The sequence below is a fragment of the Lissotriton vulgaris genome, chromosome 6, assembly GCF_964263255.1.
Source record: "Lissotriton vulgaris chromosome 6, aLisVul1.2, whole genome shotgun sequence".
NCBI lineage: Eukaryota > Metazoa > Chordata > Amphibia > Caudata > Salamandridae > Lissotriton > Lissotriton vulgaris.
In genome coordinates, this window is record NC_141694.1 from 1,035,715,081 (window position 1) to 1,035,729,606 (window position 14,526).

Here is a 14,526-nt window from a genome sequence, read left to right on the forward strand (position 1 = left end):
GTTGGGGAATTAAGTCCACTTGAATCTTAAAGGTGCTTAGGGGCCAACTAGCCCACCAGGTACCTCCAGTAAGCCACACACAGTGGGATTGCTGAGAGGTGGTCCGAGGCCATGCCCTTTTTTACACCACTCTGCAAACGCACCTCTTGACAGATTGCTGGGTGGACGATGAGGACCTCTTTCGTCCTAAGGAAATCAGGACTAAAGTGGACTTAATCCCCGAACAGCAGTGCTCCAGGAGGCGCGTTTGCAGAGTGGTGTAAAAAGGGGGCAAGGCCTCGGACCACTCTCAGCAATCCAGCTGTGTGAGCATTACTAGAGATAACAGGAGGGCTAGTTGGCTCCAGGAACCCTCAGGAGGTAAGGGGACTTCATCCCCCAACCAAGAGCATACCAAGAGGTGCATTTGTAGAGTGGTGGAGAAAGGGGATGTGGCAGTTGCCCACCTCTCACTAATACCACTATCTGGTACTTACTGGAGGTATCAGGTAGGTTAGTTGGCCCCTAATGACCCCTAGCAGAGAAGGGGACATTAATCCTCATCAAAGAGTACGCCAGGGAGCACATTTGCAGATTAGTGGTCCCTCATTACATGGTCAGTGACATCACTGATGACATCTCAAATAACATCACTGATGACATCATCCTCTCTCTCTGATATAACCTTTCATACACCCACTCTAAAATACAGACAATCTAACACGAAACCATGGACAAACCAATACCAGTTAGTACGTACACACTTACTGATTCATAGATCTATACACATCCACTCACTCAACCATACAGTCATTCATACACGCAGTCACTCGCCAATACAGCCACTGATGTATGCACTGATAGACACCCATACAGACAGTCGCATCCTGCACTCAGCCACAGTGATACTCACACACCTAGTCAATCACACTTCATATACTCCCCTATACAGTTATACATATACCACCTCACCTATTCATACAGATACAAACACATACTTACTCTCTTATACAATCCCTGACACAAGCACACACTCATCCATACAGCCACTCTCACAATCACTCACTCTCACATATTGTCACTTATATACTCCAACACTCACATATACTGCTTTTCACATATGTAGTTGCTCACACATATACCATTAATTCATTCATTCACTCACCAACACAGCCATACGCATACTCACTCACCCATACAGCCCCTCGCTGATATACTCATGAACCCATACACCCACTGAATCACCCACTCACTCATCCGTGCAGAGAGTTACACCCCCCACCCACCCACACAGACACTCAAGTAGGCATGGGCGGAAAATCCGTTCCGCTCGCGGATTTTGCGGATTTTCGGGAAATCCGCAATCCGCGAGATTTGCGAATTTCCTGAAAAATCCGCAAATCCGCGAGCAGCGGATTTTGCTCGCACTGCTCGCACTGTTCGCGTGAGTTCGCGCCCCGCGAATAAGTGCGAAATTGCAGAAATACGATTTTAGCAAAACTGAAAGTAACTACTTACCAGGTTCAAAAGTTCAGGCTCATCATTAGTAGCCATTTCCTGTAGTGCTTCCTGAGGGGCCCCTCCAGAGTTCAGTTGCCAGTTGCAACTATTATGTGACCCTGCTCTGAACCTCAGAATAGTTACACATATGCCACAAAGGTCCTGAATTACAGCTAAGGGAGACAAGCAGGAGCCAGGCTGGAAGTTAAAATCCATTAATCAGCCCCTAATTCATTATTGTCAGTTGGGGCAGGGCAGGTGTTGTAACTAATTTTGCAACAATGAAAGCACTTAGCAAGTGCAAAAGATCACTAATCAGGGCGCACTAAGGAAGCAGGTGCCAGCTAAAAAAATATTCTGTGACACATTAATCAGCCCCAAATTAATTCAGGTCACTTGAGGCAGGGAAGGTGTGCTTTGCTTTGCCAAAAATAATGTACACTGGACAACCAGAGGGTGTGGTGATGAAACAGAGGGTGGCATGGGTGGGCCAGAGGGTGGCATGAGTAGTCAGAGAGTGGCAGTGGTGACAGAGAGTGGCAGTGATGAAGAAGAGTGTCCCAAACAGGTTGGACACGTAGAAACAACAAGTTCGCAAAACTTGCAACCCGACAGGTAAGTTCGCAAATTGCGAAATTGTAAAAACCCTCGCGAACTGGCAGAAACACGGGCGAACACAAAAAAAAAAAAAAATCCGCAAATTCGCGGGAATTCGCGGATTTTGCGGATTGCGAGTTTGCAAATCCGCAAATTCGCGGATTGCCAATCCGCAAAATCCGCTCATGCCTACACTCAAGCACCCACACAGGTAATCAGGCAACCAATCGTTGACCCATATAGACACTCATGTAACTACAGCCACTTACACACAAACTGACACACTGATACAGACATTCAGACAGATTAGTCATTCACCCATGCATTTTCTAAGACACATTCAATCACTCACTTATACAGTGAGTCACACACCCACTAAATCATCCATTCAGACATGCATACATCCACTCATTCTTCAATAAACCTTGGCATGTATATATATATATATATATATATATATATTCACTGAAAAAACCATAGGTTATAGACCATATATAGTTAGGAATTAGCATTTACAAAACCTTGAAAATTCACTGAAAAAACCATAAGGTTATAGACCATATATAGTTAGGAATTCGCATTTACAAAACCCTATTTTACTCACACAAAACCATTGAAATTCCATATATAGTTAGTTGCACTAACTATATATCGCGCACCCGCAATCCACTGCTGATGAAGTCACATATTACATCATTTATGACATGGTTAGTGACATCACTGATGACATCACTGATGACATCTCAAATGACATCACTGATGATATCTCAAATGACATCACTGATGACATCACTGATGACATCTCATTTGACATTACTGATCACATCACTGATGATATCATTCATGTGATAATACGATGAACCTCTTCAGACTCTAATATAACCTTAGATACAATCAGTGTAAACAGACACTCACAGACTGTCACTCATCCATGGAGTTACTCACACACCTAGTCAGTCATGCAAAGAATCAATCACACCTCCATTTCCTCAACTATACAGTTATACAAACTTTACTTATTCAAACATATACTAACACATATTTACTCTCTTATACAATCCCTGATACAAGTTCACAATGATCCATACAACCACTCACACATTCACTGGCTCTTATGCACAGTTATTTATATATGTCAACTCTCACATGTACTGTGTTTTACATATGTACTTACTTTGACATGTAGCACTGAGATATCCATTCACTCACCAATACACTCATGCACACAGTCAACCGCCCATACAGCTGTTTCCACATGCACTTTTGAAACCATACATCTAGTGAATCAACTGCTCACACATCTATGCACAGAGTCATACACCTCCCAGCCACCCACACACACACTCAGTCTCCCATACAAATACTTGGGCAACCAATCAATAACCCATATAGTTACTCATATAGCTACTTATCAACACATGCAACAGTTTACAGAACAACAGACATAATGATGCACAAATTAAGACAGTTTAGTCACTAACCCATGCACTCAGTGAGACACATTTAATCACTCACTCATACAGTCAGTCATGCACCTACTAAATCCTTCATCCAGACACTTATACATCCACTCATTCTTCAATATGTAAGACATATTTTAACTTTACAGAAACATACAGTCACTGGATGTTGTCATCAGTGATGTCATCAGTGATGTCATTTGAGATGTCATCAGTGATGTCATCAGTGATGTCACTGACCATGTCATGAATGATGTAATATGTGACATCATCAGCAGTGGATTGCGGGTGCGCGATATATAGTTAGTGCAACTAACTATATATGGAATTTCAATGGTTTTGTGTGAGTAAAATAGGGTTTTGTAAATGCGAATTCCTAACTATATATGGTCTATAACCTATGGTTTTTTCAGTGAATTTTCAAGGTTTTGTAAATGCTAATTCCTAACTATATATGGTCTATAACCTATGGTTTTTTCAGTGAATTTTCAAGGTTTTGTAAATGCTAATTCCTAACTATATATGGTCTATAACCTATGGTTTTTTCAGTGAATATATATATATACATACATATATAAACATATATCATCTGTATATCTATATAAATACAAACATAAATGCATGCATACATATACTTATATGCATACAGATGCATGGTATTTACATGAAAGTTGAAAAAACACTAATAAAAGCAAAGCTAAAAAGCCACCTCATTACAAACAGAATGGCTTTAACTTAAACGAGGGCGAGATCTATTGCATTTTCAATGCTTGTTTACTTTGGTTCCATCAAGAAGGCATTCAGATGTGTCACACATTTGCCATAAATTCTGAATGTTAGCACTCTAGTTGCACATTAGATCACTGTAGTAAAGCTACTGCTCACCAGGGACGTCTGCTGCTGGTATTCAAAGTGCATGTTTCAGTCTGCATGTCAGAATTTTTTTAATGAAATAGAAGAGGATTTGAGAAGTCACTCAAAATGATCCCTAATTTTTCTTTCTGAAGCACTAATCATACTTTCTATGGCAAAATTAACCCCCTCATGTTGTTCCTTTTTAAATTGAGTGTTTTCAGACTTACCACTTCATTCCAATCAAGATGGCTTCTGGTGTGCCATACTTTTGTCATAAGTAAGACTGTTAGCGCTCTAGTTGTTCTTTAGAACACTCTGGGACATTCTGTCATTGGGCTATACTTGGGGTACATCTGGGTGATATTTGGGCTACATTTAGGCTCTTTTGTCTCTGGTGGCCATCTTGGGAGACTGTATGTCAGAATGTTTTAATGAAATTGAAGAGGGTTTGAGAAGTCACTCAAAATGTGCCCTAATTTTTCTTTCTGCAGCACTAATCATAATTCATATGGCAAAATATACCCCCTCATTTTGTTCCTTTTTAAATTAAATGTTTTAAGAGTTACCACTTTATTCCAATCAAGATGGCTTCAGGTGTGCCATACCTTTTTTAATAAGTAGGACTGTTAGCGCTCTAGTTGTTCTTTAGAACACTCTGGGACATTCTGTCATTGGGCTATACTTGGGCTACATCTGGGTGATATTTGGGCTACATTTGGGCTCTTTTGTCTCTGGTGGCCATTTTGGGAGACTGCATGTCGGAATTTTTTAATGAAATAGAAGAGGATTTGAAAAGTCACTCAAAATGTGCCCTAATTTTTCATTCTGCAGCACTAATCATACTTTCTTTGGCAAAATATACCCCCTCATGTTTCTTTTTAAATTAAATGTTTTAAGAGTTACCACTTTATTCCAATCAAGATGGCTTCAGGTGTGCCATACCTTTGTAATAAGTAGGACTGTTAGCGCTCTAGTTGTTCTTTAGAACACTCTGGGACATTCTGTCATTGGGCTATACTTGGGCTACATCTGGGTGATATTTGGGCTACATTTGGGCTCTTTTGTCTCTGGTGGCCATTTTGGGAGACTGCATGTCAGAATGTTTTAATGAAATAGAAAAGGATTTGAGAAGTCACTCAAAATGTGCCCTAATTTTTCATTCTGCAGCACTAATCATACTTTCTATGGCAAAATATACCCCCTCATGTTGTTTCTTTTTAAATTAAATGTTTTAAGAGTTACCACTTTATTCCAATCAAGATGGCTTCAGGTGTGCCATACCTTTGTAATAAGTAGGACTGTTAGCGCTCTAGTTGTTCTTTAGAACACTCTAGGAGGCTGCAGTAGAACACAAAGGAATCAACTGACAGTCTCTGTCCTTGTTGGATGTACATGTTTTACTGAGAATGTCAGACTTCATTTTCACATGACTGAGAAAGATAATGTGAATTTACAGAAAATATGCTTTCAGTTTAGCTTATAGATCCCCTTCCAAACCACTGTGGGAAAATCATGAGATATTAGTTTTCTTTCAAACAATATTCATGATATCACAGCAGAAGGTTTTTTCACATGGTAAAATCACCTTAGAACCCACCACAATTCCTAAAACGAGTATGGTACCATCAACAAATGATTTATAATGTAACTAAAGTCCTAAAACCCTCTATTAACTACAATGCTTTTTAATGAGGTGCTATCATGTATATTGGTCCCAAGATGGCTGCCAACACTTCTTGGATGAAGTGCTGACAGCCAATCAGATCAGATGTGTGGTTAGGCTCCGCCCAGATATATATCTTTTTTTGAACCTAAATTACTCAAAATCCACTGGAGCACATATATTGAGACCTAGCAAAGGCACATCGGGCTAACAGTCCCTACAATTTTGCCAAGATTTGTGCAAATCCATTCAGCCGTTCGAGCTAAAAGTGAGGCCAACCGCCCTATGGAAATTAACATGGGAAAAACGCGTTTTGGGACCCCCCTTTTTTCTCGGCCCCCCTTGATGAAACCCCCCCAAATTGTCAGGGGCTGCTCAGAAACAAAATGTTCCATTTTCCTGAAAATTTCAGCCAATTCCGTCCACAAACGCCAAAGTTATTAGACATAGAATTTTCAAAAATCCCATAGAGAAAAAATCCTAACTATATATACCTACTGGCGACCGCCAGTAGGTAATATATATATATATATATATATATATATATATATATATATATATATATATATATATATATATATATATATATATATATATATATATATATATATATATATATATATATATATATTGCCAGTCACCTCGTAACAAATTATACCACGATGTCACTGACCATGTCATGAGTGATGTAATATGTGATGTCATCAGCAGTGCATTGCATGCGCAAGTTATAGTGAGTCCGACTAACTATAACGTGGGAATTTCAATGGTTTTATGTCAGTAAAATTTCCAGCTAACTATAACTGGTGTGAAACCTCTGGTTTTTTCAGTGAATTTAATAGGTTTTTTAAATGCTAATTCCTAACTATAACTGGTGTGAAACCTCTGGTTTTTCAGTGAATTTCTTAGGTTTTTTAAATGCTAATTCCTAACTATAACCGGTGTGAAACCTTTGGTTTTTTCAGTGAATTTCTTAGGTTTTTTAAATGCTAATTCCTAACTATAACTGGTGTGAAACCTATGTTTTTTTCAGTGAATATCATAGGTTTTTTTAATGCTAATTTTTTACTTTTTATAGGGCTTCATACCTATGTACTTTTTAGTAAATTTCTAAGCTTACTTTTTCAAAAATGTCTATAGCTGAGAAAGGTATGTTTTTATAAAAATGAACACTATAATGTATATTATAATATTATTTTTTGTTTTAAAATAGTATTTTTTTTTTATATATTCGTCTCTGGTGCGCTCCCGGTGCGCGCATCGGTGAACGCCCCAGTGCGCGTACCGTCAGTGCACCAACAAAAAAAAAAGAAAAAAAAAAGTATGATGGAGTGACTATGAGGAATGGGGACAGAGAGAGTGGTGTTAAGAGAAAGAGAGCTAGAGGGAGGAACCCAGAGGGACTGTGTAATAGATAGTAAGACAGAGAAAAAGTGTAAGAGGAAGTAACTGAGAAAAAGAAAAAGAATAAGGGAGCAAAAGAAGAGAAGAAATAGGAAGAAGACTAAAGCAGAGGTTCTGGGAGAATGTGAATGGATGATGAAAGTAAAAGGAAGGAGAGTTAAGTATGGGGAATGACAGATAGTGACGGAACCAGAGAAAAGGAACAGCGGTGACGGAGGGAAAGAAAATAGCAGTAAGTGTAAGTAAAGTGGAGTGAAAGAGGGTACATATAAGTGAATAAGGGTAAGACATGGGGAGTGACAGAGAGAAAGAAGAGAGAGAGTAAAGGAAGGAGTGTCACAAAGGGACTAAGTGAACCAGTAAAAAAGGTAAGTGAAGAAGTGTGGATAAGCAGAGGTACTGAAAGAAGTTGAATGTGGTAGGAAGTAAACATGGAGGATAAGAATAAGTGAGGGAAGCAAAGTAAGGAAACAGGGGTGAGGTAGGGTGAAAAAAAGTGAAAATAAAACAAAAGATGATAACAAAATACATTTTTTAAACACACTTACCATATAATTAATGAAATTTGTATCTGTGAAAGATAAAAGAAAAAACACGTTATAATTACTTAAAAATATATAATAAAATAGAAGAAACAGTTCATGAGGTTTAAAAATAAATCTCCAAAAGTTTACTAAGAAATGATGCAATAGTGAAGGATACAAAAACAGAAAGAAAGTAATGTAGAAAGAGAAAAAAGAAGGAAAAAGAAATAGAAAGAGAACAAATTCCTAAAGGTAAGTAAGATACTAAAAGAATGTAAGATATCAAAACAAAATCAGTAAAGATAATAAAGTAAAAGGAAAAGGAGTGAAAAGGAGAGGAGTCTGAATGAGAAACTATTAATAAAAAAGAGGAATAGAAGATGACTGAGAGTGAGTGAAGTGGAGTCACAGAGTGAAGGGATGAAAGGAATGAGGTTATTATAGAACGATGGATAAAACAGGAGTGAGAGAGTAAGTACATAGAAAAACAAAAGGAAGAACTAAGTGAACTACAGTACAATGAGTGCGAAAGAAAAAAAATGGAGAAAAAGAAAGAGAGGGTAAGAAAACTAAAGCAGTGGTACTGAGAGAATATGAAAAAGATAAAAAGTGGTGAAAGGAAGAGAGGAAATGCAAACAGTTCAAATTAGATTGAGAAGTTGTGAATGAAGTGCAGTAAAGAAACAGCGATGAAAAAGAGTGTAAATTAGTAAAGAGAGGTAAATAAGGGTGAAAAAGGAAAATGAGTGTGAGACAATGTGAACACAATATAAATTACACAATGCAAACTACACAATAACTTCTACAATATGTTACATTATTTATTTTTGCTGTTCTCAGAATATATTGAATTTCACTTAAATTAGTGAGTTCAAAGTCTTCATCATATAACAGCGGAAAAAAAAAACCAAAAGATTGTGTTTAAAAAAACACATTCAAACATACATCTCATATATGTACACTAATATTTAATTCACTTACTTTTCCGTGAGGCCAAATAGAAGATAGTGAAGGTCCTTTTGGTGGAAAAAAAGTCTGCTGTGCTCTATAACTTCCATTTCATCGAATTCCTATGAATCAGCAGTGCATTGCATGCGCAAGTTATAGTGAGTCCGACTAACTATAACGTGGGAATTTCAATGGTTTTATGTCAGTAAAATTTCCAGCTAACTATAACTGGTGTGAAACCTCTGGTTTTTTCAGTGAATTTAATAGGTTTTTTAAATGCTAATTCCTAACTATAACTGGTGTGAAACCTCTGGTTTTTCAGTGAATTTCTTAGGTTTTTTAAATGCTAATTCCTAACTATAACCGGTGTGAAACCTTTGGTTTTTTCAGTGAATTTCTTAGGTTTTTTAAATGCTAATTCCTAACTATAACTGGTGTGAAACCTATGTTTTTTTCAGTGAATATCATAGGTTTTTTTAATGCTAATTTTTAACTTTTTATAGGGCTTCATACCTATGTACTTTTTAGTAAATTTCTAAGCTTACTTTTTCAAAAATGTCTATAGCTGAGAAAGGTATGTTTTTATAAAAATGAACACTATAATGTATATTATAATATTATTTTTTGTTTTAAAATAGTATTTTTTTTTTTATATATTCGTCTCTGGTGCGCTCCCGGTGCGCGCATCGGTGAACGCCCCAGTGCGCGTACCGTCAGTGCACCAACAAAAAAAAAAGAAAAAAAAAAGTATGATGGAGTGACTATGAGGAATGGGGACAGAGAGAGTGGTGTTAAGAGAAAGAGAGCTAGAGGGAGGAACCCAGAGGGACTGTGTAATAGATAGTAAGACAGAGAAAAAGTGTAAGAGGAAGTAACTGAGAAAAAGAAAAAGAATAAGGGAGCAAAAGAAGAGAAGAAATAGGAAGAAGACTAAAGCAGAGGTTCTGGGAGAATGTGAATGGATGATGAAAGTAAAAGGAAGGAGAGTTAAGTATGGGGAATGACAGATAGTGACGGAACCAGAGAAAAGGAACAGCGGCGACGGAGGGAAAGAAAATAGCAGTAAGTGTAAGTAAAGTGGAGTGAAAGAGGGTACATATAAGTGAATAAGGGTAAGACATGGGGAGTGACAGAGAGAAAGAAGAGAGAGAGTAAAGGAAGGAGTGTCACAAAGGGACTAAGTGAACCAGTAAAAAAGGTAAGTGAAGAAGTGTGGATAAGCAGAGGTACTGAAAGAAGTTGAATGTGGTAGGAAGTAAACATGGAGGATAAGAATAAGTGAGGGAAGCAAAGTAAGGAAACAGGGGTGAGGTAGGGTGAAAAAAAAGTGAAAATAAAACAAAAGATGATAACAAAATACATTTTTTAAACACACTTACCATATAATTAATGAAATTTGTATCTGTGAAAGATAAAAGAAAAAACACGTTATAATTACTTAAAAATATATAATAAAATAGAAGAAACAGTTCATGAGGTTTAAAAATAAATCTCCAAAAGTTTACTAAGAAATGATGCAATAGTGAAGGATACAAAAACAGAAAGAAAGTAATGTAGAAAGAGAAAAAAGAAGGAAAAAGAAATAGAAAGAGAACAAATTCCTAAAGGTAAGTAAGATACTAAAAGAATGTAAGATATCAAAACAAAATCAGTAAAGATAATAAAGTAAAAGGAAAAGGAGTGAAAAGGAGAGGAGTCTGAATGAGAAACTATTAATAAAAAAGAGGAATAGAAGATGACTGAGAGTGAGTGAAGTGGAGTCACAGAGTGAATGGATGAAAGGAATGAGGTTATTATGGAACGATGGATAAAACAGGAGTGAGAGAGTAAGTACATAGAAAAACAAAAGGAAGATTTAAGTGAACTACAGTACAATGAGTGCGAAAGAAAAAAAATGGAGAAAAAGAAAGAGAGGGTAAGAAAACTAAAGCAGTGGTACTGAGAGAATATGAAAAAGATAAAAAGTGGTGAAAGGAAGAGAGGAAATGCAAACAGTTCAAATTAGATTGAGAAGTTGTGAATGAAGTGCAGTAAAGAAACAGCGATGAAAAAGAGTGTAAATTAGTAAAGAGAGGTAAATAAGGGTGAAAAAGGAAAATGAGTGTGAGACAATGTGAACACAATATAAATTACACAATGCAAACTACACAATAACTTCTACAATATGTTACATTATTTATTTTTGCTGTTCTCAGAATATATTGAATTTCACTTAAATTAGTGAGTTCAAAGTCTTCATCATATAACAGCGGGAAAAAAAAAACCACAATCTAAAAGATTGTGTTTAAAAAAACCCATTCAAACATACATCTCATATATGTACACTAATATTTAATTCACTTACTTTTCCGTGAGGCCAAATAGAAGATAGTGAAGGTCCTTTTGGTGGAAAAAAAAGTCTGCTGTGCTCTATAACTTCCATTTCATCGAATTCCTATGAAAAAAGATCTAAGAACATCATACCTTACACTTTCCTCATGGCCAATTTGTGTCAGATATATCAGTATTTTTTACTTTGAGATCCACTTAAAGTATCTACATGAGATAAATAATTTAAAATATTAGATTAACTAACTAACTAACTAACTTTTAGTATCAATTCCCGACTTCAAAGGCCAATTCCCTTTACTAAAACTTTGGTTTTAAAAACACTAGATAAGAATTTGTAGAGTCATAAGGCAAACGTTGTTTATAAGTTAAATGAGAATCATTGCAGTAACTCCATCCTTTTTCAGATTTTAAGTAGCATGTATAATGTCCTGAGGTTGTCGAAGAACCGTCATGATAAATAATAGCTTCAGTTGTAAAGGTTCTTCCTGAAATTGATAACTGAGAAGCCACAAAATTTTTGATAGAAGTTGTCAATTTAGTTCCATCAGGTCTACATCGTTGGAAAACTAAAATGATATACTGCCCATAACTTTGTATAAATAATGTGGACAGCATTGTACAGTTACATTGGGTACACACCATATTATGATCTGCTGCTTTAACTAGATTTTTAAATGACACTGATTTACAGTCAGGTAAAGTCAAATATATAAATCTTTCAGTGTCTATTCTAGTAGTACTTGATGAACTACAATTGTGGCAGTCATGCTGCCATAGATAAGAAAGGCTGAAAAGATTATCTACATCTACACCTTCATCTTCCAAAACACCAAACATATACATTAAAAATTCCTGACAATCCTGCTGAATGTTCTGTGAAAATGTATCTTGACCAGAACACATATCTAAAATATTTCGAATTTCTGTTACACTTTCTATTTCTGCTGTATCACTGCTACATTTCTCAAACACAGAATTCAATATACCACACAATTTTTGATCCCGATTTTCAACAATCTGTTCTTGTAAACTTTTAAGAAAAAAAACATCATTAACCACTACATTAGCATAGCAGTTGACACCAGAACTATTTTCAAACTGAAATCCAACAACATTTTCTTCACAATTCTTTTTCTTCCTGTTTTCAATTACAGTTTTCTCTACTTTTTGTCTTTTTGCAACTACCTCACTGGAATTATCCTCATTTCTTCTTTTTCGGCCTACCACACGTTTCTCAAACAGAGGATATTGAGGCAAATGTGGAGCATATTCTCTTCTTAACCTATTGTATTCTTTAACACAATCTAGATCTGCACAAATGTTTGTCTCATCACACTCAATCAAGTACAATCCTGATAAAGTTCTGACTCGGGATAATGCCACATATGCCATACCCTCTTTAAACACAGATCTTCCAATGTTCACCAAAGCATTATCTACACTTAAACCTTGAGATTTATGAATTGCTACTGCATATGCCAAACAAACAGGAAACTGTTTTCGGCGAACATATAAGTCTTTTACAAGTAAAAATCTAGCAGAACAATGACTTATTTGTTGTACTTCTTCAATGCCATCAAATTTTATTTTTAAAAATTCAATTCCATCTCTATTTCTGTAATTCACAAAATCAACAACATAACCCATTGCTCCATTTACCACACCTCTTTCAACATTTAAATTCCTTCTCAAAATGATACGACAATTTAAACACACATTCAGAGTCTTTTCAAAACCAGCTGTTTTCGAAATACTTTTCTCTAATGAATCCAATTTAGTTTTCAAATTTTCAGACAAAACAATTGTTGCACCCATATGCTCTATTTTATCTATTGCTTCCAGTTTCACAATCTCTTCATTTTCTAACTCTAACATTTTGTTGTTGAAGATGGAACATTCTTGCAGAGTTGGCATCAAACATATCCCAGATTTCTTCTCAGTCATTTTTTTAAAAATATTCTCTGGAAGAATGTTTTTATTTGGATACAAATTTGAAATTATTCGACCATGTAAAGCTTTTTTCCCAAGCTCGCTTACTTTTCCAATTCTTACATCTTGTAGAATATTTTTATAATCTTCATCCTTTGCCTGTCGCATATTTTGAAGCAGTTCAGCATATTTAAAATTTAACCATATATTAACGTTTCCAATGCTTCCAAGGGACTTCCTGGTATCTTCATGTGTGAGCATTTTAAACACTGGTTGTCCTTTTACTGGAGTCAACTGCAATAGATCTCCAAAAACAATAATGTGTTTTCGTCCAAATAACACATCATACTCTGTTCTAAGAATTTCTTGCATTCTCAAATGCACAAAAGCAAGCATTAGATTTGAGACCATGCTTACTTCATCAATGATAAGAAGTTTCATTTTCTTCAAGACTCTTGAAACTTCAAAACACGCATCTCCAGATAACTTGTTGTAATGTAATTTATTATCATGCTCAACTGGCAGCATCAGTAAACGATGTAGAGTAATCCCTTTAATATTATGTACAGCCAGACCAGTTGGAGCAGTTACAACACAAGACAGCGGTGAATCAGTCCTTTTCTGCAGATAACTTGCAATGGCTTTAATTAGAAAACTTTTTTCCTGTCCCCGCTTCTCCACTTACGTACAGTCGGACAGGGTCAAATGATGTACATGAGCACTCTTTTTTCTCATGTCTGAATCCATGTTCAATCTGCTCTGTGACTTCATCATATATCTTTTTCTGCTCAACGTTTAGTTGCTTTACCAAATCTTCTAAGTTAACTCCATCCTCTTGAGCTTGTTCCATAGCTCTTTCCACCTCATCCATGGCAGTGGCAGCTTCATTTTGGATAATAGGTCCTCCCAGTGGATCCTGACAGAATGAAGTAGAACTCTGACTATCTTGAGAACTGTCTCTAGCTATCTCTTCAGCAATTGTAGTTTCTTGCTCCATTTCTTCATTCAACATTTGCAGATAATTTAGAAAAATAGGACATTCTATGGTATCCTTAGTTGCATTAAAAGAGTCTTCATAACAGAGAAAATCTCCAAGTAGTTCCTCTTCTGTACGCCATGGCTTAAAGAGTTGCAAAAGAGCTAAATAGTAAAATTCTCTTTTGTCTGGAGCTTCACAACTCAATTTTCGATGATTAATCAAATGGCCTTTTTTCTGCTTCACTAGACATCCTTCATAGCCAATGACTGCATATTTTCCATTATTGATATCTTCTGTGATGTTCCTCTTATAACTGTAGTTTTGCAGAACTTCATACAAACAAGTGTTCTCAAGGTG